The 23,258-nt window shown below is 51.2% G+C and overlaps 1 protein-coding gene across 8 annotated transcripts in view; it reads right to left on the minus strand.

The window, feature by feature from the left end:
- KIRREL3 (kirre like nephrin family adhesion molecule 3) overlaps positions 1-23,258 on the minus strand; it is a 340,228-nt gene that overhangs the window by 100,906 nt on the left and 216,064 nt on the right. The window lies entirely within an intron of this gene.

Genomic DNA, 23,258 nt, shown 5'->3' on the forward strand with positions numbered 1-23,258 from the left:
TTCAATCCTAATTTACATTAATTCAATTTAATCACTGGCTGATGATTAATCCTAAACCAAGGTTAAATAGGACACAAGTTCCCACAACTAAACTTGTTTCCAAACGAGTCGTTGGACCGTGCCTACAGGGCAAAGCTACAAAGCTCAACGCACACATAAACCAACATACATCCCCGTGTGAGCGTTTAGATTTCAGTTTCATTTATCGTAGCTTAACCTAAACTTGCTCTTCGCCAGCTGAAGATGCATGGGGGAGAGCAGAGTGATCCTTTCTAGTTTTCTCCCAGTTCAAAAAGCCCTGCTGAAATTGTCACCCATCTCCCCGCAGCACCCAGGAGCACCTCCAGCATCCCATTCCCGGGTATTTCGAAGGTCCCAGCTCTCCCAGCACCCACATGTTTGCAAGGAAATTTGATTTTCATCACGGGTGTTCCAAAAGCCCGCAGTGGTGGCTCTTGGTGCGGTGCTCCATGCACAACGGGACAGGTTTATCCCAAGAAGATTCCAGCTGTTTCTGCTGGGAGATCCTTGCTGGAAGTCACGGTGGCCTCCAATACCAGCAGAAACCCTTGCTATGCTGAATTAAGATTGAGAAAGTTGATTTCAAAGGGAATATTAATCAGCTCTGTATTCTATTTGGACTCATAAAGGACAAGCGCTACTAGGATACGAGGGAAAAGCGGGGATGAGAGAGAAAATTAGGAGAGAAAGCAGAAAAAAGTGAGCATTTTGCTTTGCTGTTTTGTGGTTTGGTTTTTCTAGATATTATTATTTTTTTTCCCCACTGGCTAACTATGTTTTCCCATCTCTTCCCATAATCTTGACAACTCTCAAGGCAAGCCAGGCAAGCGGGGACAGGGCTGGAACGCAGCAATAACCCAAAAAGATTGTTTTATCAGTGACAACTATCAGCTTGTCAGCTGGGAGCTGCGAGCGTCCTAATGAGAAAGCAGAAGCACGAGGTGGTGGCCGTGCCCTCCGAAAATGCCCATTAAGCAGAGGCTTCGTTTGGTAATTGCTGTTAGAAATGAAACCCTTTGTAGGGTTGGTGGGTTTTTTTGTTTGTTTGTTTTCGTTTGTTTTTCTTTTTCTTTTTGTTTCTTGATTTGTTTTCGAGAGCAACTGATGGTCATGGAAAATCACAGCAGAAACATGGCATATGTCTCCTGTCTTTTCCTTCTCTCTGTTTGTTCAGCGTGAAAAATTGTCACTTAAACCCGTTTGTGTTTTTTTTTTTTTTTGTGTCCAAGGCTCCATCTCAGCTCAGACTCAGTCGCAGGAGAGGAGAGATGGGGTAAGGACCTTAAGAGCATTACCTGGCCCAGTCCCTGCTCCGCGGCAGGATCATCTCTCCCTACAAAAAAGCAGCGGGAAAAAAAAGAAAAAAAAAAAAAAAAAAGTACAAGGCAGAGCTCAACTAGCTTTCAAATCAGCTTAAAGTCTGATTACTGGGTTTAACTGGGTTTGGAAGATCAGAGGCCTGCCCATGTTACAGCTTTCAGCTGTCTTATGTCTTAATGTCAAAGGAACAAGTAATTTGCAGAAAAATTTTGAGAGAGATAAGATACTTGACAGAAAATAACTGAAAATGGGGAGACTGGGAGAGGGTGATTTACAAATGCAGGCTGAGCCGTTTCGGCTACGAGAAAATGGGCTGAAACACATCAATTGGGTGTTTTTTTTTTCCCCAAACGTTTACAACATTATTACAAAATGGTGCTTTGGTTTCAAAGCAGGGCGGTTTGACTCCAAGAACAGAACAAAACAAGCACTTCGACGCCCACACAAGATACCGTTGGTCAACCAAAGATTTCCCGTTCTCCTCCCTTCCCATAAATAGGGTATCAGCCAAAAAAAAAATCTGGTTTTAACCATAACCTGGCTTCCCAAATCCAAAGCCTTGCAGAGGATGGAATTCAGACCCCACGAGCCCAAGCAGAAGTCCAGGCAAGGTACCCCCAGCAACCGCCAGCCACGTTCCTCCGGCTTTTGGAACGCGCTCGCTGCCCTGTGGCACCAGCTGCAAACAGCAGGGATGGGGCAGCAATGCCCCCCTACCCAAGTGTACTCCTCTTTTACTGTTTTTACCCTGTTTTTCCCCACTTGGCACGCTTTCAAAGAAAGAAAGAACGAACCCAGCTGACACTTGGCTTGGTGCAAGCATTTGCTTGGGAGCCGCTCGGCACCGACTCCCCTTGCACCAGCATCCGCGCGAGCATCTTCTGCTCCGCAGCCAGCGGAGAGGAGGAGCAGCCAGCAGATGCAAATACTAGGACTCTGGATTCACTGCTGGGTTTTTCATTTAAATAATAATAAATAAAAAGAAGCGCAAATGGCTATGCAAATGAGATGCTACCCATGCCTCTTGGCCACCTCCCAGCACGATGGCCAAGTCCCACCTGCACCCTTCAGCCGAGCGCAGGTTGTCAGCCCCAGGTCAACCTGTGATCGTAGGGGGATGCTTTGGTGTCAAGAGAAGCCACGAGAGGCTCTTGATCTCAGAGCCTCGTCTTCTTCTGGTTGCTGGCTTTGCTTTGCTCCCTGAGGAGCTATTTACACTGCCAGGCGACTGCGTGACCTGTTTTCTGGCTCTGCGATCTCCCACCTTCCTGGAGGAAGCACCTCTAAAACAAAAGCAGGGGGCACTTCTCGCAGCTATTGAAATCCTGAACGGCAGGAATGGGAGAATAAAGGAGCCACCGTGAGCAGGCAATAAAGCTAACCCTGCTTTCAAAAATCACAGGCAGGACCATTATGAAGTCACAAGCATGTCATGAAAGCTTAAGGGGGAAAAAAAAAAAAAAGAGGAAAAAAAGAGAGAACCACTTTAGAACTCTTTCTATTTCCTTAATAGATTTTGCACCTGTGGCTCCTGTTTCGCAGTGTTTCTCTGTAATGTTGCCTTGTTCTTTCAACCAAAGGCTGAGTTTTGCGATGTTTGCGGTGTTCCAAGGGAAATCACGGCACCAGGGCCGGAGCATCCCTTTTCGGAGAAGCCTCACCACCCCATGGATGGTTAGCAGGACCACAAATCCCATTTCACCACCCCAGAAACGAGTAGGAGGCATCGACATGCCAACATCGCCAAGGTCACGCAGGGCATCCGCGCCGCGGCAGGACCTCGCCGCTCCTTCCCATCGCCAAAGCGATGCTGGTGACCGGCTTTCTAAGCTCTCCGAAGACTTGAAATCTGTTTGCCTGAGTTCTTGTCTGAATTATTTCAGCTGGCAGCCTCCTGCGTCAAAACCAGCCTGCCTGCAGACAACTCGCTGCAAGAAGAGAAGAGGCAACCGGGAACAGCAGATAGTTAAATTTTCATTACCCGAGAGAAGTGAGTATTGTAGTAAGAAGCAAGGGACTTACAGAGGGAACAATGACTCATTAGAAATGGAGACACCGTGGCTCCTTTTATGTAAGTGGTGCTTTGAATTTCCATTGTGTTCTGAAAAGAATTAGTCCTTTTTGTTGCGGAGAGAAGTGGCAAAGGAGGACTATGAAGCTCCTCGTAAAAATATTACTGTTCGGAAATGAAAGGCTCAGTGATTAAGAGCAGTGGGACATTCTCCTGGTCCCTCAATGTGGAGAACTAATTCTTCCCTCGACTGGGAGCCGGGATGATGTGCTGGGAGGATGATCAAGGGGCTGCTGTGTGACAGCCTAAGCCAAGGCGCTATCCTGGAAGGGTCCCTCTTCAGCCCAAGCAGATCCCACCACTGCGTGTTGTAAAGTCACCACTTCAGTGATCACCAGGGATGTAAAGTCACAGCATCGCAGCCCAGCTCGGCGCTGGCTTCCCACGACGCGATGCCTGGGGATGGAGCCACCTCTTGGCCATGGAGAGGACTGGGGAAGGGGGGGGAGGGGGGGCTGCATGCCCACGGTTTCCCGACAGACCCAGGCTTGTCTCCGCACCACCCCGCACAGCTCCTGCTATCGATCCCGTGACAAATGGGCTACCTCTCCGCACTCCTTCAGATGGGTCCTCTCCTCCCCGCCGAGGACAAGGAGCTCCCTGCATACGGCCCATCACGGTTCAAAACACACGCCCGCATCGATTTTTAGATGATTAGGAAAAGCAAGCAGACAAAAGCGTTACATTATTTACAAAGCTCTCTAGAATTGTCAGTCATGGGGAAGCGCGGCACGAAAGAGGGAGAGCGGGGAAGAGCCGTGGGGATGGAACAGCCGCCCATCACCTTCCTCCCAGTTACCTCCCAGTGAGAGATGCCACCAGCCCAGCCCTGAGGCGGTGTGCAAGCTCTTGGTTGAGCACAGCAGTGGAGCAGAAAGGGATGGCCAAGTGGCACAGCGAGGACTTCCCCAGAGAAGGACAAAGGCGAGCTTATCCTGCACCTTCGGAGAAGCAAAAGGATCATCCCCAGACAGGGGCAGATGAATTGCACCAGCAATGTTGTCCACAGTAAGGAAACACGGAGCAGCATCCCTAAGGGAAAGCCACTTGGTGGTGGCCACAGCCATGTTGTGTGCTTACTCTCCGCCTCATGGAAGGGAAAAGAAAGGTAGTTTGAGTTCATCCCTTGCATAAGCTTTCTATTATTTTATTTTGTTTCCTTGGGGGAGCGAAGAAAAAAAAATAATCTGTTTGAACAAAAATGTCAGTTTGGCCTTTTTTAGTTTGACTACGTAAGTCTGGCTCATGTGGCTTCTGTATGCTTGAGGTTGCTGAATTATTCAATTGGAAAGAAAGAAAAAAAAGAAAAAAGAAAAAAAAAAGCACAACACCCTTCAGTCCAGGAATGAATCAGCTGTACGGAAAGGCAAGCGGCAGCCGGCTTCTCCGTGACCACCCAGCCGTGTGAGCTGTGAGCTGGCACTGGATGTGTCCCTTCTCCTAGCACAAAGCAGGGAGCTGAGCTCACGCCTTCCTCACCCACAGACACTGAGGGAGGTGGGATCCACTTTTCCCTTGAAGCATCCCAACAGGCAAAGCTGGCAGTCCTGGAGCTGGTCTCCAGCCAGCCACGCAGCTAAGAGGGGAAGGAGGAGCCGCACCAAGGTGGAACCAAAGCCACAATGATGCGGGGTGCTGGGACCACCCCAGGAAAAGCCATGCCCACAGCCAGGGCCGAGTTTAAGGTGCAGAGGTGGTGCTGGGCTCTTCAGCTTGGCCGCTGGGTAACCCTTTGCCTCCCGGCCACGCACCAGCTCCGAGCAAGCCGGCGCAGCCTCTGCTCATCCCGCGGTGATGTCAGCTATTTTCCTAATGCCGCTTAGAGAAGAAAGATCAGCATCCCACTGTGTCCACTAAGTAGCTTCAAACGGGAGACAGGGAAATTTTGAATAAGATATTAGACCTTTTAGAAATCTTTTTTTGTCTATTAGTCACACAGGCGAGAGATCTGAACTATCGAGCATTCCACTCGCTTTGATACCCACATGAAATCCCAGCACTGCTTTCAAAGTCACTGTGAGTAGTTTGATCAGCCATGCAGAAAGGGCTTAAATGTCATCGTCTGCTCCGTTATTAGCTACCGACTGGGAAAGGTGTAAGCGTATACTTACCGTGGGATATTTATTAGCAACTTTCTCGCAGCACCAGCTTTGAGAATTACCTCTTGCGAGGTTCAACGCCTGTTCTTGGTAGCTGCACTGATAGAAAACAAACTAACGTACCGCATCAAGGCATCCAAAATTATTTGTCCCCCACCAGCAGCTTTCCAGTGACCTTGCAGACTGGACCGCGCTGAATATTCAGACTGGACGGATGGCTCCTGGTTGTTCTGCTTTAACAACCTCGCCTGTACCGCCTGCCCGGGTAAAGCTGCATTCGTCAGAAGCAGCGTTATCTTCTATCAGACAAGATGACAGAGCAGGGGGAAAAAAAAACCCAACCCAAGTAGATGAGGTCTGGGGCACACAGGACATCCTGAGCCAGAGAGGAGCAGGGGGCTGAACACGGTGGCGTTTTGCCACAAGGGCTGGCACACCAGGGCTTTGCTCCTGCGGCAGAGAAGCAGGCGAGGCTTCGTGGGGGGGCAGCAGCAGAACTGAGGGGTCACAGGAGGCAGAGCTCGCTGTGTTCCCAAAGCTAACGGCAGACACAAGAGGTGCCTGCAAGGGCAAGGGCTGCTGCCCCGTCCCGGAGCCTGGGCGCTGCAGCTACCCCACCACCGGTGCCAGGGCAAGCGAGAAGCTCCGAGCATCCTGCCAAGGCAGCTTGCGGTACGGGGGTGATGCCTGTTCTTGCTAGAAACCAGAGCAACAGCGTGACAGGCGATTTCAAAGGCACTGGGAAACCTGGGCACGGTGCTGATCAGCATCCCCTGCTTGAGACAGGAGATGCTTCGCTCTCCTGAGCAGAGGGGAATAGATTTCCTCACATTGATCCACCTGGAGGCCCCAGCTCCCGTTGAAAATTGCCAATGACTCTAAGAAATATTTTGTTATCAGCATTCCTGAGGAACCTGTCACAGAATAATAAATTACCATTTGCTCTTCTGTCAAGGCGTAGCTGTCCTGGCACGGCTCCACAGCAGCCAGACTGACGGGCTCACGAGGGAGCCGGGAGGAGAAGAGGAGATGCTTCGGTAACTCCAGCCAAGCCAGCTTTCTCCGTGGCAACGACAGATGCTTTTCCGATGCTAACTATTTGTAGCTGACAAACAGTGCTCAGAAAGGGGTCGGCAGGTCCTTGGCTGCAGGAGTCTTGCAGAGAAACCCCTGGGACCTAAACCCACCCCCTTTAATCCGCAAAGGAGGAGAAAGGAACTTTTCCTTCTGAAATAACAGCTGATGCTCAAACTAGCAGGCAGCAGTCTGCCCCCCGCAAAGTCTCCCAGATAAGGAGATTTTATGAAGGATTTTATCCATCATGACCTTCTGAAATCTCTCAGGTGATCCCTGGCAGCCCTGGATTACATTCAATCCGGGTGCATCCCTTTAACCCACCCTTTGTTCCCAGATCGGGGCTGCTCTTTTGAAATCCAGCCCTCTCCGTCTCAGTGAGTTAGAGGGCACACAGGACACTCGTCCGTCGGAAAACGAGAAGGGTGGATAATCCATTTCACAAACGATTTGGAGATTTCAAAGCCTGGCTCTGCTCCCAGACAAGTGGCAACTGGAAGTTGTGGAGTCCGCAGGGTGGAAAATTAGACCAAAGAGCTCGCCTTGGGGTCGCACCACGTTTCGCTTCTATCCTCGTTTTTCAAAATCCGTTATCGCACGCTTTGAGGCGCGGAGAGAAATCAAAATGAAGATTCATTTCAGAGCAGAAAACGCAGCTATTTAATACTAAAAGCTACTGAAAGATTCTGCTCCTTCTCAAAACAGTTTTGAGCGTAAGTAGTCTCACTACAGGTCGGTGGTGCATTCTGCCCACCGTATAGATTGGGGGACTCACGCAGAGCGGTTAAAGTCTCTCTACAGGACTTTTGTCTCCAACTTTGCAGGCGCTTCAATTGCCACCACGCCAGGTGCCCTCCGACAGACCCCTCCCCTGCAAGAGAAACGCCTCGGGGGGTACCAATCTGCACGTAGCCAGGTAGGAAAATGCAAGAAGAAACCTTACTATTGCCCTGAACCACCGAGAGGCCGCTGACGGCACAAAACATTGACCGTGTGGCTTCTGGGGGTCCATCAGCGACGTGATGTTACGGCTGCGCCGAGGCTGAGGACTTGCTCCGGCTCCCTGCTGTTTGGCCGAGTTGGGGAGCAGGGTAAGATTGCTTCAGGTTATGTTGTGTGGATGATCAGGTCTGAAGATGAAGTGGAATGAGAATTAGCAGGTTTCTGCTGTAATTATTGTTTATCTGGATTTTTCCAAGCAGAAATGATTGTAAATACACGCACTTCCCCCTTCCTCTTTTTTTTTTTTTTTTTTTTTAACATGCAAGATTCATATTTAGACTTAAAGCAAATTATTCTGAAGAACAGCCTAAAGTTAAGCATATACCGTACGCACAAAAACAAAGTGGCAGGGAAAAGACAGGAGATAAGAGACGCGGAGATGAACAGACGGAGCAGATCATCGGTTGAGTAGGAAACGTTTCACACACACGTCCATCCTCGTTACCTGAGGACTCAGATAATTTTCTACCCGCGCTTGTTGGCCTAATAAAAGCTGCCCTCCCCTGAAACCCATTGCTGCTACGGCGTCTGTACACGTGCCTACAAAGTGCATTTCTTTGCTCAGCCATCATGGGGGAGGCCAGTGACCTCCACCGTTGCCTCCAACAACTGCCTCCTACTTTTTTTGACTGGCTTTTACCCAAGAAAGCCAAAAGCCATGAAAAACGAGAAGACACATTAATTCAGTCAATATTTCTAGCCTGGCAACTGCTTTATCAGCCCAGCTGCACCCCTGGGAGAAGCTACAGGCTGTGTCTCACCGCTCCTAACAGACCCAGCAGCTTCTCTGCGATGTTCTTGAAGCGGGGACCGCGTCAGAAGGGGACTCAAATGTATTTAACCACCAGCCTTTGCTGTTTGTTTTGTTCCTGGCTCCTTCTCAACGGTCCCCACTGAGGAGTCAATGGCTTGCAAAACCCCAGTCCAAGTCGAGATGAGCACATTTCCAGCCTGCTGAGTTAATTAGCAGGTAATGAGAGATGCTCATCAATAAACGCAGCTGTTTCTGACCCCCCTCCTGGGTTGAGCCTCCATGCCTGCAGGACAGAGGAATCTCTCCATCCCATGACGAGCTCCACGTGGCTCGCTTCGGAGATGATGCGCTCTCACCCTGGAGCAGCCAAACCCCTGGCCCTGCACAAGGCAAAGCTCTGTGAGAGGTCACACAACCAGCACAGCAACAAAACCCCTTCTCAGACAGGTTTTTGGGGGAGACGCATTTCCACTTCGTGTGGTGGCAACGGATTCCTCGCCCAGGGTTAAGAGCAGGCAGCATAAAGCTGGGAGTCAAATTAAGGACCTTAATTTTCACAGCATTTCACTCTCTTGCAGCACAAATCGCTCTCCCAGGAACCCCCTTCTTGAAACCTTGAGCCCACAGCTGAGGATCGAACCCCCCGGGGGTGGTGGTGGGGTTCTTCTGCAGCATCAACCACAGCAAAGCTCAAATGCAGGTCCCTTCTCAGGCTAAAATCCCCAGGAATGGGGACAGAAAAGGCCCCCCCCTCCCCCCCACTTAGTAACAGCTGCACATTCAGCCTGTGCCACCTCCATTTCTGAGCTGAGGAAAAGCCTCCTGCCTTCAACGAGGCAGGAACATAACCTGTTTAAGGCTTTAGAGAGAAAGACACATAACCATCATCATAATTTTTAAGCAGCAATGTGCAACACAGCGCCTTACGGACTCCTATAAATTACTCGGCACCCGGCTGCCAGCTCAGCCTAAGCTCGATATTGCCTGCAGTAATTATTTGGATCAAATGCAGTTTATCTGCTTCATATTTGTGTTTCTGTGCTCTCTGGTAACTTATAAATGTCATTGCAGTGTTTATTTGTTATAATGAAACTTAATGACGTTTTAAACCAATGGCTGTGGTTGTGGGCTGCAGGTTTGAAGTAATCTCTTCATCTCAGGAGCAGGAGGCCCAAAGATAACATTAAATTACCCTATAGGAAAGGAAGATGTATGCAGACAGATATTCAGGGCTGTGTATTATTCATCGGAGAGATGACTAGCAATGAGCCACGGCGCCTAAGGCTATGGACTCAAAGCATTGTCACCCCGTGAAGGCGAATGTTCTTGTCCAAGGGGAACTAGTTGTCAAGTCACGAGCCCAAATGCATCTCAATCTGTTTTATTAAACCTTCTAAGGGATGCTGGGGTGGCTCGGCGCAGGATGCCGGCGTGAAACAGCTGGCAGGGAAGAAACGAGGTGGGGCGGCTGCAAAATGAAGCCTAGCTGGTTGGGAGAGAATCCGGCTTTTCTGAGGTTTCAGAAGGGGATGGGGAGGGCAGCTGTGGTACCCCATTTCAGCCCGATGCCTGATGCCGAAAGGCCATTCTCCTTCCACACGAGGCCCAGCATAAACTTTTCTTGCCTTTGCTTCAGGCACTGCTCCTTGTCCTCCCTTCTCCTGAATAATTTCCTCCCTTGGTTTCTATTGCTGCGTGTATTTATAGACTCTGGTCGTGTCTCCCCTTGAGCCTCCTCCAGACTATATAAATTTACCTCCTTCAGTCTCTCCTCTTACAACCTGCTCTCTAATCCCTGGGCCATTCCTGCCACCACAGTTAGTTTTCTCCCCGCTCTCCCGGCTGCGGGGACCAGCACCACGCACGATGCTGCGCAATTACTGATGCCTTATTACCTCGGGATCTGCTGAAGCAAAATGCCTGTGGCAACAGCCAGGAACATCTTTCCCTCAGCTCCCTCCTCCCCATCAGGAGGTACAGCACCAAAAGCAGCTTTAACCCTTGCATCGCCGCCCAGCTTCAGCACCTCTGGTTTTTGGGCTCCCTCCCTTCATGTGGGCACTGTACGGCTGGGCTGATGCTTCCACACCTCTTGGCCATCAAAGCTCAGCAACACCCCCCTGGATTTCTCAGGAATAACGAAATAGCATCACTAGCCCCTTCCACAGCAGGGCAGCGAGGTTTTGTGGTCTCCAGGAAGCTGGACCCCAGCTGTCTGTTCAGTGAAGTTTGGCTTTTTGCCTTCACCTGCTTCTCCTGCACAAGGTCAGGCAGGTCTGGCGATAACCTGTGCTGCAGCCATCCGTCCTCAGCGGTACAGCTTCTGCCTTTTGCTCTAAACCCATGCAAAGATACCCCTCCTGCACCGCCACCAACCTGCCTGCCCCCCGGGGCTGTTGTGCCACCCCCTTCCAAACCCCTCAGCAACCCTGGGAATGCCAGTGCCTAGAATTTCCACCATTTCACGTGATTTTCGCGAAAGAGGCTCTCCAGGACAGTCGCCCTGGGGATGTGCAGCACAGGGAAGTAATTCCTAGAGAGGTCAAACACTACAAGCAAACACCTGTCAACGCATCATTCGCCAACCAACAGGAAAAGCAAAAAAAGCCCGGGTAACTTATTTGATTAACCTCATCTGACCATCTGGATTAAAACCAGAAGCTATTATTGGCAGACACGTTACCTGATGACAACTGACAAGAGAAATTAATCTTCATTATATGCAATCCTTATGCAACCAGCCCTAGAGAACCTCCTGCAAGGATCTCGCTGCAAAAGCTTGTCTGAGATCCCGTCTGAGCCCCCCCGAGACCCCATCCCCCAGCTCCCTAGGAGCAGATAGGATCTCTGTGCATTCCAGCTGGGAGCACTGCAGATTAATGCACCCGCACACCGCTCCGTGCAGCACCCAGAGCCTCGGCAGAAGCCTCCTGTCCCCCAACCGACTGGCTATAACCTTGCTTAAAACCTCTGTGACATCAATTAATGAGAAGGAGAGGACTGTGCAGGGCCACCTGCAACGACCTTGCTTGCAAACCCTTGGAAAGGGAGTTAATTCTGGAATAATGCGGCGGCTCGGCAAGGAGGGGTGGCGGGGCCCGACGTCTTCCAAGCAGCTATCGAAACAAACAAGTTGACAAATGAGGCTGCCTCTTAATGAAGCCAAAGCCAAAGTCAATACTCGGCCCTTCTATCAGGGCACAGATCAAAGATGGTCTCAAGGGCAAACGACCTTGGTGGGGGTGGGACAGCTGTCACTCGGAGGAGGGAAGGGATGGCACGGGAATGAAAAGGAGCAGCCTTGGAAGAGGAGACAGACAAGGGTAACCTGCAGAAGAAGAAGAAAGGAAAAAGATTTAGGAGAGGAGATGCGCAGGAGGCTGGGGGGAAGCCTTTCTTCCAGGCCTGATGTGCTCTCTCAGCAATTAAATCCGGTCATTAAGATCCTGGTGTTCCATCCTCCGCTGTCAGCGCTGCGCACCCGGAGCTACAGCCTTCTGACAAACCGTGTGGCAGGTATTTCATCTGCGGGGGCTTTCCTTCCCCTCCTCACCCCACTCACCAAAGACCGACACGGGGAAGGATCAAGGTTCCCCCACCTATAGCTGAGCGTTGGGGAGGGGGTTAAAACGTCACCTTCAAACCAGGTACACTGGGGGGCATCTTCTGCTGCAGCAAAGAGAGGGGCAGGGAGGGAAACAGAGGCAGGAAGGGAGAGGAAGAAGGAAACCCTCCCGGAAGAGCACGATAGATAAAGAGGCCTTCTGCAAGAAGAAATGGGCAGCCCCGCGAGCAACAGATGCTCGTAGACGGAGCCGCTTGCCGGCGCAGGGGCCAGCTGTCCCCAGACGGCTCAGCCCTGCGGTGCCCCTGCCCCCATTGCCGCCCTCCGAGCCATCGCTTTAGCACTGCCCATCCCAAACTGGGCAGCCTCGCAGCCGGGAACGGCCAAGCCACGGGCTCCTTTGAGGCCAGTACAAACCAGTACTCAGGCGGGACACCCAAGCCTGACCCCAGCCTCGCCGCGGTGGGCAGCCCTCCTTGCTGCTCCTCCATACCCCGCCTTCGGTTGGCTTAGCCTTGCAGATTGTCTGAGAGTTTTACTGAATCTTTCTATATTTTGTGTTTGTGGAACAGTCAGCTATAGGAGCATCTGGATTTTAAAGAGTTCGCCTCCACGTTAGAATGACGTTAGCACCTATTAACCTATGATGTATGAGCTGCTGTGCTGCTTGAGACTGTGTTACTTGAAGGTCCCTGCTCCACAGACCATAATACCCTTAGTCCTTACTCTCTAGACCATAACCAGAGCACCGAGGTTCTACTGCACACAGGATGAGTTACTGGACAACTGGGAAAATCAGATGTACAGCCGTCCAACTTGGCAATTAAACTTACTTTTAAGGTGTCCCAAAGTGAACTACCCTCATTATAATACCAAAAAACCCACCCACGGGTCAAGAAGACCCTTGCCCAGGTGAAGACCCTTCCCCTGCGCAACCGTAGTAACAGAAGAGGCTGACGCAGCAGATATGACAATTATATGCAAATTACAAACCAACCATTGTAACTGGGAGTGCACGCCCTTGTCACTGGGGTGTATAAATGAAATCGGCGCAGGCGCGCTTGGTTTGCGGCGATGCCACCGAGCACCCCGCGCTGCAGTGCAGGTGTTAAGAGGTTTGATTCCCGGGATAGGGATTCCTTCCTGTTTGTCCAGCACAACATGGATTTCACCCTCCGCTCGAGCCTTCTGCTGCCACGTGAGCCAAGAGCCCCGTAGCGCCCTGCCACGCCGCCTCCAGAAACTTCCACCATCAGCTCGGCTCCCCCCCCCGTCTCCCTTTGAAAGCTCCTCGATTGAACGCTGGTCTAAGCTGATGGCAACAAAGGCCTGGCATACTTATCTCCAGGTCAACCTAAATATTTCATTTAGCTTCTAAAGAAGTCAATTCCTTTCTCTCTTTCTTCCTTCCTTTATTTTAAAATCTCAAAATGCATACCGTCTCTCATGAATATTGATGAAGATCATTAGTCACTGAACATTTTGCTTCCCTTCTCTTTCACCCGTCTATATAGAAGCTTCATCTTTGTTACAGCGGGAAAAGAAAAAAAAAAAAAAAAAAAAAAAATCTCCATCTCAGATCTTTGAATGTTTGAATGTATTTCAAGATCAGCCCCATTAATACATTTATAGAGTGAGTAAATACCTATAGGAGCAAACACTGGGCATAAAAGCGTATGTATATATGGAAAGGCCCCGAAATTGCTGCTGCACGAGAGGTAATTATTAAGGTTTGCGGTTTAAGTCGTTGCTTGGTGAAGGGTCGCGGTAGCAGCCCCAGGTACTAAATAACCGTCGCCTTGGCTGCCTGGCCGAGGGGAATTCGGCTCGCAGTGCCTCTCGCACTCGCTCCCTACCCATCCTGCGGGTTTCTGACCGTGCCTGCTCCTTCTGCCCTCATCAAGCCGAACCCCAAGGCTGCTCACCGACTTCAGTCTTACAGAGTGAGTACAGATGGCAGGGTTTGGCCAGATACAGCAAATAACTTTTTTTTGGGGGAAAAAAAAAAAAAAGGAACAGGGCTCGGAGGACTCAGCTCGATATGCTTCGTGATAATATTTTGTTATTTCCTTACGATAAAAATGGATTTTCAGAAAGGTTTTGAAAAAAGCCAGCCCACCCCCAAAGCAAGGCGCCTCACTGGGTGTTTTGCTGTGTCTTCCAGTCAAACCCAACAAAGTCCCACTTCATGGAGAAACGGGCACAGATTCGTTTTGTTGGCCCGAAACACACAATTTCTTCTGATTTGCCGTTACAGCTGTAAAATCCAGCTGTCCTGTGCCACTCCCGTAAGACAGGAGCTTCGCCGTACCGGCTGGGGCTGCAGAGCAGAGATGACATTACGTGACCTATTGACACAGGGGGCAACCAGTGGGGAATAGAGCTTCAAAAGTATTTATTTAAGCCTTTTCACGGCATACCAAAGCCACGGGCTCTCTTGTTCCTGCAAACACCAGAATTTCATCTTCACAACGATTTTACTCAGCTCCCACCCCACAGCCGGGCTCTAGTTGGAACTACTCCAGCCGTGGCAAGCTTCTACTCACATTTACATCAGATTTACTTCTGCTGGCTCCAGAGCTGTTTTAATGGCCAGCGTGGCTGTTTATCGATACAGAGCGTGCGTCTCGGGGTGGGACTTACAGGGCTGTGGCGGTTTTAATTGATATTCTAAGCGACAGTAACTTGGTACTGCTTCACTGCTCCGGTTCGTGAAGCTCCGACCTGCGGAAAGCATGCCTGCCTGCCTGCCTCCAGGAGAGGGAGGTTCGGGATGCTGAGCAGGCAGGAATGGACCCCGCGTTTCCTTGCAGCACGGGCAGGCTTCTCTATGAGGCATGCAGTGCTTTGTGTGCAACTGTGCGCAACTGTGCTGCAGTGCCTGCACCCCCAGGACTCCCCCCGGAAAGGGCAGGAGGGCTCGTCCCTCCTCCAGCCTTGAGCCCCCTTCCCGAATCAAAGTGCGGATCGTTTTCTGGAAAGCAACGGCTTCCATCTACCTGAAGAAGCTGGAAGCTTCCACGCAAACGTGCTATCGTGTCCATGCCAGGAGGATTTATTGCATCATCAGAACCTGACTTAATGGCACAGCCGGACCTGCGCATCCAGGTTCTGCTCTGGTGGACACCATGTCACCAGCGTGACCTGCGCTGCTCGTGAAATACCGCCTGCCAGCAACCTCTCTGGCAGAGTCCCCATGGACACAGAGGGAGAAAAGCTGAACAGCACACCCCGGGGCTGCAGCAACAGCTCTGCAGAGGGGAGAATTCTCAACAGACACACACGCTCAAAGGTAAACTCCGAGGGTAGCCTGGAGGCAGCGCAGAGATGAGAAAGCCAGAGTCACCATCTTCAGGGAGAAGCCTTGCATCTCCCTCAAATCACACTCTCCCTGCCTCCTGATACACTCCAAAACCAAACCTGCCCACTCCCAGCAGAGACAGCAATGCCAAAAAGACGGCCAGCCAGCGGGGTAAGGCGACGTACGTGACCTTATCGCCGCCCTTTTTCATGTGCGCCTCGCAGGAGAAGTTTTTCCCAACAGCCTGCCGTGTTCCTTGGGTGCACATCCCATTCCAAATGCCCTCAAGGACCTAAAGGGGAGCGCAAAGGCAACAGAATACAAGTAGCCAAGATATTCTAAATCCTACCCTAGATATTGGCCCACGTTTATTAAAGCCTAAGATTCCTGAAGTGTCTTTAGCAGGCTCTCGAGCCCCTGCAAAGGGATGGTACACAGAATCCACAGCATCCCAGGTCCTCCCATTCACGCCTGCAGGCTGAACAGCAAGAGAAGCAGCTCCTGAATTATCTTACGCCAGTATGGGGAGCGAGGAAGTATTGTATTCATTTATTTAAGACCACACAGCAATAGCTTTCCACAGGGGACCGCTACTCAAATCAATAGATAAAATTATACCCTTAGACCATTAACGGCTACAACAACACCGTTCCCATAAAACTCGCAAGCTTTGCATCAGATTTATGACCAGCAGAGCTGCTCAGCCACGCCGCAACCGCTGCAGACAACTGGAGCATCCAGGGGGGAACTCTGCTCCCCGTATCCAAAGGAGCAGAGAGAGGTAAGCTGGGGAGATGTCGCCTCTCACGGGGTCCTGCCCTCCGCAGCATCCTTGTAAACGTGCCTGACCCATCAGCCAGGACTCCATCCCGGCAGCGTACGTCTCTCCAGCCAGGTCCTGCGTTTCACCCAGTTTTCCAGCTGACCCAACCCAGGCAAAATCTCCCCTTGATGCCAGATGAAGAGACAAGCTCGGTGCGATGGTTTTTCCTCAGGTTTCACGCACATCCCTGCCTTGTTTAGCTGACAGACACACAAAGCGTCACAGCAATATCAATGAGACCTCTGCTGATAACAACGTGTCTAACAACTTCTCCGGAGCTTGCTCCATCCACTCACCTCTTTCCTGCCTTTGTCAGATAAAGAACAAAAGGCTCAATGCAGCTTATACGGGAGATATTCCCTAATCAATTGTGATTGTGTCTTTGCGGGGAGACACGAATGACAATGTTTGGAGCTTCTTTATCACAGAGCTGCCAAGACCCAGCGATGACAGTAGAGTTTGCGACGCAAAGCTCGGACCACATCCTGCAGGGAGCTTTGGAGACCAGCTAATAGCACATCTACCACGACAGTGGATCCCAGTAGACTTTGGACCAGGGATCCTGTACCGTGGAGCAAAGCTTTGCAGAAATCCCATTCCCAGGTCGCAGACTGATGCAACGCCTCAGAGGGCAAGCTGTAAGAAGGTGCTGGGATGCTCAAGAAGATGTTAAAAGTTGTTTACGGGCTGTTGAGCTCCACTGTGTGCAAAAGCAGGTTGAGCAGAGCCAACGCTGCTGGAGCTAAAACAGGTAACACGTTACAAGGCTTGTCCCAAAGGACAGACCCTTTTCACTGTCGGGCCAGAGAACAGAGTGAAGTTAGAGCTTCTCCAGCAGCACAGAGGCTGTTAGCATGTGGTAGAGGAGAAAGGTCACTTTTTACAGGGATAAGAACTGGCTCCGATTTATCCTTGAGGCTGAGCAAGATTCATGCTCAGCCTGTGCTGCTGCAGATGTAAAAACCACTTGCACGATCCAGATTAAGTGTCTCCATAAATCCAAGCAATTCTGAGGCAGCAACTGCCTTGCTAGGCTGCTAATGGGTGGCATGAATACATAACCGCGACTCAGTGCCATGCTCTAATAGGACGTTTTCCTGGCAGGAAGCATCACTGAACCCGCTTTGAACCGCGGCAGGCGGCAGAAGGGGCGTTCGAGCAGAGAAGATGTTTGAAGTGGAGGCACAGCCGGCTTCTCTAAACAAGCCGTTTTTCCCCAAACCAGCAGGGACTCCATCCCAGAGCCCCAGCCCGTTTCTCTCCAGGCGGAGCCTGGAATCAGGCTGGGTGGAAAGGATGCTCAGCCCCGGGGAGGGAAAGGCTGCGCTGATGCCGTGGGAGGGCACGGCGGGATGGCAGAAGCTGGGCGGAACCGAACCAGACACAGATCTGTCCACAAACAGTGACACATCCAGCCTCCACGGACACCCAGGGCTTCAATATTTAGGACATGTTAATGCTTCCATACACTCTGGGGTTCAGACCCATCTCCTTCCCTCCTGCGCTTTCTTGTCCTTCTCAGCATTGGGTTTCACCCGTCTCGGCACCGCCGCTGCAGCACCCCAGCACCCTGCTAACCCCAGCGCTCCCTGCCGCAGTGAAGAGCTGCTGCAAAAGCACCCGCAGCCTTCGTCCTTGCAAGAGCTGCAGATTCCCTTTGAGAAGCTATTAAGAAGCAGTCGAATAGAGCAACCTTTCATTGACAAGTCACTCGGCCCTTTAAACGATCTCCAAATAGTGTTTTCTTTTTATTGCTTTCTGCAGTTTAACAGCCTTGATTTCAAGTTACTTTGGCTTATGATAAACTCCAGATCTATAACGCTTTTATTCTCTCCCTCTTTGGTCTCTCTCACCCACTTCTTCTTTATGTTTTTATTAAAAAAAGATCCAGGAAAACAGATAGCAGATTAAAAGGGAAACAAATTGAAATGGGTCAAATGTATCTTGCTTAGATGACAGCCACCCCATTAGATACTTTTAAACAGGACAAATAATCCGTTCAGAAGCACAAGTGGGCTTTTACATTTATTCTAAATTGCAAACCAAATGATTGCAGCCTCAAATGGAAGCACTGGCTAATTGCACTAATATCTCACTAATTCCAGCACCAAGGAATGGGCAAAAAACCTAACAATTTTCACCATTTTGCCAATTATTCAATTTAGACCAAGGTACATTATTGCAAACCCTGGGCTGAGCTTCCACTCCATTTTATGATCTATGACAAGGACTGGGATGCCAATTATTAATAATGGAGGAGCTATAATTATTCTAAGGATGGGTACGAGATAATTATAAACCATAAAAACAGCTTTCCTACGCATACGCAATTCTCTCCCCACGTCTAGCAGTACTGAAATCTATCTGCAGACTAGAGATGGTTGAAGACCAAAAAAAAAAAAAAAGCAACATCTAGAGCTACACTGCTCGCAATTGACGAGTGTGAAGCAAGCCAGGCTGATCTGAATCACCCCTCCTAGCTGCAGCCTGGGGGGGGGCTGCACGGATGCACGAGCTCGCTGCTGGCTCTCCTTCGATCCACTGCTGCTTCCCTGGACCAGCCCTGCCCCAAGTCTGAGGTTCGGGGGTGAACCGCATCCTTGCGGGATGCTCCGAGGTTTGGGGGTGAACCGCATCCTTGCGGGATGCTCCGAGGTTCAGGGGTGAACTGCATCCTTGTGGGATGCTCCGAGGTTCGGGGGTGAACCGCATCCTTGCGGGATGCTCCGAGGTTCGGGGGTGAACCGCATCCTTGTGGGATGCCCACCTTCCCCCGGCAAGAGCCAGCAGAGCTTCATGTGAGTAGCAGCGCGAAGGGTTGGATATAATAAATATCCTTATTTAAAGGATAAGATTCCCAACCTTCTGACCAGAAGAATCCAGGCGAGGTTTGCAAAGTGCAAAACTTCAAAGCCCTCACACTCTCCGTACTCCCAAAACTCAAGGTTTGTCTTATGCTGACCGACAGCCTCGCGTGGCCTTTACAGAAAAATCTGCCTCGGATTCATCAGCTCTTATCTGAGCAGATTTCTACAGTCATTACCCAGCAAATACGATTTGCCAAGCAACTCCCTCTCCCAATTAAACACAGACCAGCACTCGTTGCTATGTCGAGCTGCAACTCTGCAGTCATGGCTGCTGGTATTGCTCTGTACAGCAAACAGAGACACCTTGAATGCAAAAAATCTGTGGAGAATAATGGGTTCTGCTTCCAGCCACGGTGCAAATGGAGGGCGGCTGCTGCTGGAGAGAACTCTGGCACCAGCCCCTCTCCTGGCACACCAGTTTGCATCTACAGCGGCCGATGCCGAGGGACCGCCTGCGGATTAAGGTACAGCTTTTAGCCTCCTGCCTGTCCATAACCGACGGCGTGGATGCCAGGAACGCAGAAAGCAAGGAGCTGAAGAGGGGGAGCCTGTCCTTCCTTGGGCACAGAGCATTAACCATTAGCTGGTCCAGGAGGATGCTGCTGCACTGAGTCCTTCTCCTGTCCCTTTTCCCAGCCGTGGCTGCTGTCACCACCCAACCTTGGGCACAAGGATGAAGCCCACCCTTCCCCTCCCCACGCACTGGCTCTGTCCCATCTAGATGCCACCTGCCCATGGCATGCGAGAACACGGGAGCCAGCAAAGCGTCTGGAAAGGGAAGGGAGCTCCACTACCCTGCGCGCGGGGAGATGGTTGTAGGCACCTTCCAGCAGCCGACGGCTGGTGGGAACAGGTGGTGAAGGAGAAGGCTGACACCTCTCAGCGCTTAATCGTTCCCGTTAGTAGCTTTATGAATGGCAGCCAAAAAGTGCCATAATTGCTGCAGTGACGCTTGCTAATGACTCGAGTTAGATCTGGCAAGAAGACAAAGGCAGGAGAGAAGAAGAAAAATAGCAGGAGCAGGACCGACATCTAAATATCTGCCGGGGAGCAAGCCCAGCTCGGGACAGGCAGGGACCATGCACGATAGAGGAGCTGGGAGAGCACGCTCCTTGCCTTCCCTTGGGAGGGGAGGAGAACTGAACGTGGAGGGGAAGAGGGAACAGAAAACACAAGCTCCAGTTTTCAGATTAATTCAAGATCCTTGTTCTTGAGGGATGGAGGTCACCACCTTTCTACTCCATAATGCCCTTGAGCCGGGGAAGCACAAGCCCTGGGGAAAGGAGGGTAGCTCAGCTCACCGCCGCCCTCGGCATCGCCCTCCTTGCACGGCACGTGCCTTGGGCCAGCCCGTCCACGAGCCGCGGCCCCCACGAAACCACCACCGTGGTCAGGGGAGAGCTGGTCCCCAAGGGGAAGCCGGCCCCTCACCAGCAAACAGCGCGCTCCCCCTGAGCGTGTATCTGTTTCTGAGTGTTAACAAACAGCCGGCAGCATCTGATTGAGTGGGTTATTAGCAGAATGAAGACAGATGGTGGAGGATTAACTCTAAAGCGTCTTTATTGCAAGGCCGTCATTACAGACAGCTCCTACCTCTCTCTCCCTCTGTCTACAACTGTCACCAGCTTCATCTCAGCCTACAACTCACAGCCGCGCGCCGAACAGCGATCCCAGCACGCAGACCAGGCACTCGTCAATCACAGCAAAGGAATCTGTGTACAGCAGCCATGCTGCAGCGGCGCCGTCCCGCTCCCAGCCCATGCGCATCCCCACACCGTGCCCAATTCCAGCACTTTTCCCGGTGCCAACGCAGCAAGAGCCCACTGCATCCCGTGCAGCGCAGCAATGCCAGCCACAAGGGGAGTGCCCGCATTGGTTTTGCTTTGCACATCACCAGCGGTGCCAGCAGCAGCCACCCACGCTGCTCTGTTGCCTTACAGCTGGGAGGGACACAAGCACCTCACCCAGACATGGTTTTTTTTTCACGGCACGGGCGGACAGATGTCGGTACAAGGAATGGTAGGTGATAACCAGCACTGACAGAGACAAGTCCTCGGACACTTCGACATCTCAGCCGGGAGAGCCCACATCTGCAATCAGTTGCATTAACTGACATCCATCACTTGCCAGTTGGTAAACAAAGAACATCATGCTACCAAAGACCCTCGCTGGGCATGGCCGCAGATCATCCACAAGCTACGAAATTTATTTTGCCCTGCTGCAAGAGGTTCCCACGCTGGCTGCAAGTGCCCAGCCTGGATCTTCTCCGTGGGGACAGCCGAGAGAAACGCTTTCCCACCCCGAAGCGATCCTTGCACGCTGATGAGACCCTGCCTAAGTCCTCTCGTGCTTCTCTACCTACAAGAGCATTTTGTAGATGACTCCGTTAAGTGAGAGCAAGGTTCTAATGATCCCTGTAATTACCCATTTCCAGTACGATGGAGACCCCACACCTCATAATTATCCCATTGCCCCACTGCCTACCTCTGCTTTCAGATCCTTCAGCTACCCTGTAATTATTAATAGGGCTATTCATTAGCACCATCACGCAATAAAAAGAGGAAAACCTCTCACTTGGCAAAAACACAAAAGGGAAGCTGTTTTTTTTCCTTATCCCTGCGAGGGAGCCGGCCCCAAGAGCCTGGCTCAGGCACTTTGGGTAGGAAACACCTTTGCTGTGCTTCTGTAGGTGACCAGACATCTGCCCTCCATGGCTTGCTTTGCACTGAAACCCACCAAAACCTCCCAAACTGGAAGCTTGCAATTGTCATCCAGAACCGCCTCTAGTGAAAACACAAGTCCTAGAGTCTCTGTAGCCATGGAAATCCCCCGGCTTTGTTTTTTGGCAGATTGTACCTTTAAACATAATGGTCCTGCAGGGGCCAGAAACTTGCTGGCTGCACAGCGCCAGGCAGGAACACTTTGTTCCCTTTCCCACACAAAGGCTTTTCCTTTTGCCCTTTCATGTTTCTTTGTTTTCCACACAAAGCCATGTTCCACCTGAAAAGGGAGCTCACTTCGGAGGCGGACGCAGGCTTTGAATCCAACAGGGGGGGAACAGGAGCTTCTGTGAACGATCCCCAAGGATCGGCGGGATGCCCAGGTGTGCCCGTGGTCCTGCCAACGATCCCCAAGGATCGGCGGGATGCCCAGGTGTGCCCGTCGTCCTGCCAACGATCCCCAAGGATCGGCGGGATGCCCAGGTGTGCCCGTCGTCCTGCCAACGATCCCCAAGGATCGGCGGGATGCCCAGGTGTGCCCGTGGTCCTGCCAAGCTCTCGGGCACCCTGGGAGCATCCCCAGGGTGCTCCTGCCCGTCTGAGCACAGCCGCAGGCAGCCTCTCCGAGAGGATCGAGGGACAGGGAGGCACTGAGAGGGACTGCACCTTTTCACGGCAGTCGGAGGAGACTCTGCCATCCCTTCTCCCAAGGGGCAACCCCTTCCTGTTAAAAACACACTCTAATCAATGTTTAAAAAGCACGTGATAATTAACAAGCACAAGGTGAAGGCTTGTGAAGTACTTTCCTCCATGTTAGCAGCTCGGAATCAGGGCTCCTGGGAAACTGAAGGAACCTTTGATCTTCTAACTGATTTTTGAGCCATAAACTGGTCTCCACCAGAGTTTTACCCCGTGAAAGCTAACGCAACTCTTACTCTTGTCAAGACAAGGCTTCCTGCAGGGGCAGACACCCCCACGGCTAGCCGCTGGCCACACACCACCCCACGCAAGCCAAAGGCAGCGCAGCGAAGCAAGCGAGCGCACCCTTTGTCCAAAGAATTTCCAATCAAAGACACCCCCCCCCCCCCCCCAAATCCACGTTTGGCTCAAGTTTGCAGCTCAGGGCAGCCAAACTCTCCTTGACACATCCTCAAGACCCCTCCATCCATCTGCAATCTTTAATCCTTCTCTCATCCAGCGTTAAGCAGAGATGTGCCGCACCAGGGTTTGCTTCAGAAAAAGAAGCCAAGCAACGAAGCTACCAGAAGCAAGGGTGCCAATTCTTCCAAGCATAAATAGTTTTTGTTTAGTTATTACGCTTCATAATTATTTATGATATTTATATGGATTAATCAATGCTCATAAAGTACTTGCGGGATGACTAGAATATAGAACAGGGAAATTCTAGCAAGATCTCTGCCAGAGCGCAGAGGCTTGACGAGCAATGGAATGCCACCTCCGAGGGCTGCAAAGGCAACTGGGTCTCTGAAGGTGCCACGGTGAGGCACCACCACCCAAGTAGAATAAAAAGACTGGATGCAGCAATTGCTGGAAGCGCTTCCCGTGTGACACATCCTTTCCTTCGGAAAAGACAGTGGATTTTGGATGCGTGGAACTACTAAGCTCCCGCTCTTCTCTCGC

This window comes from Falco punctatus, assembly GCF_963210335.1.
Source record: "Falco punctatus genome assembly, chromosome: 16".
In the NCBI taxonomy this organism is placed as follows: domain Eukaryota; kingdom Metazoa; phylum Chordata; class Aves; order Falconiformes; family Falconidae; genus Falco; species Falco punctatus.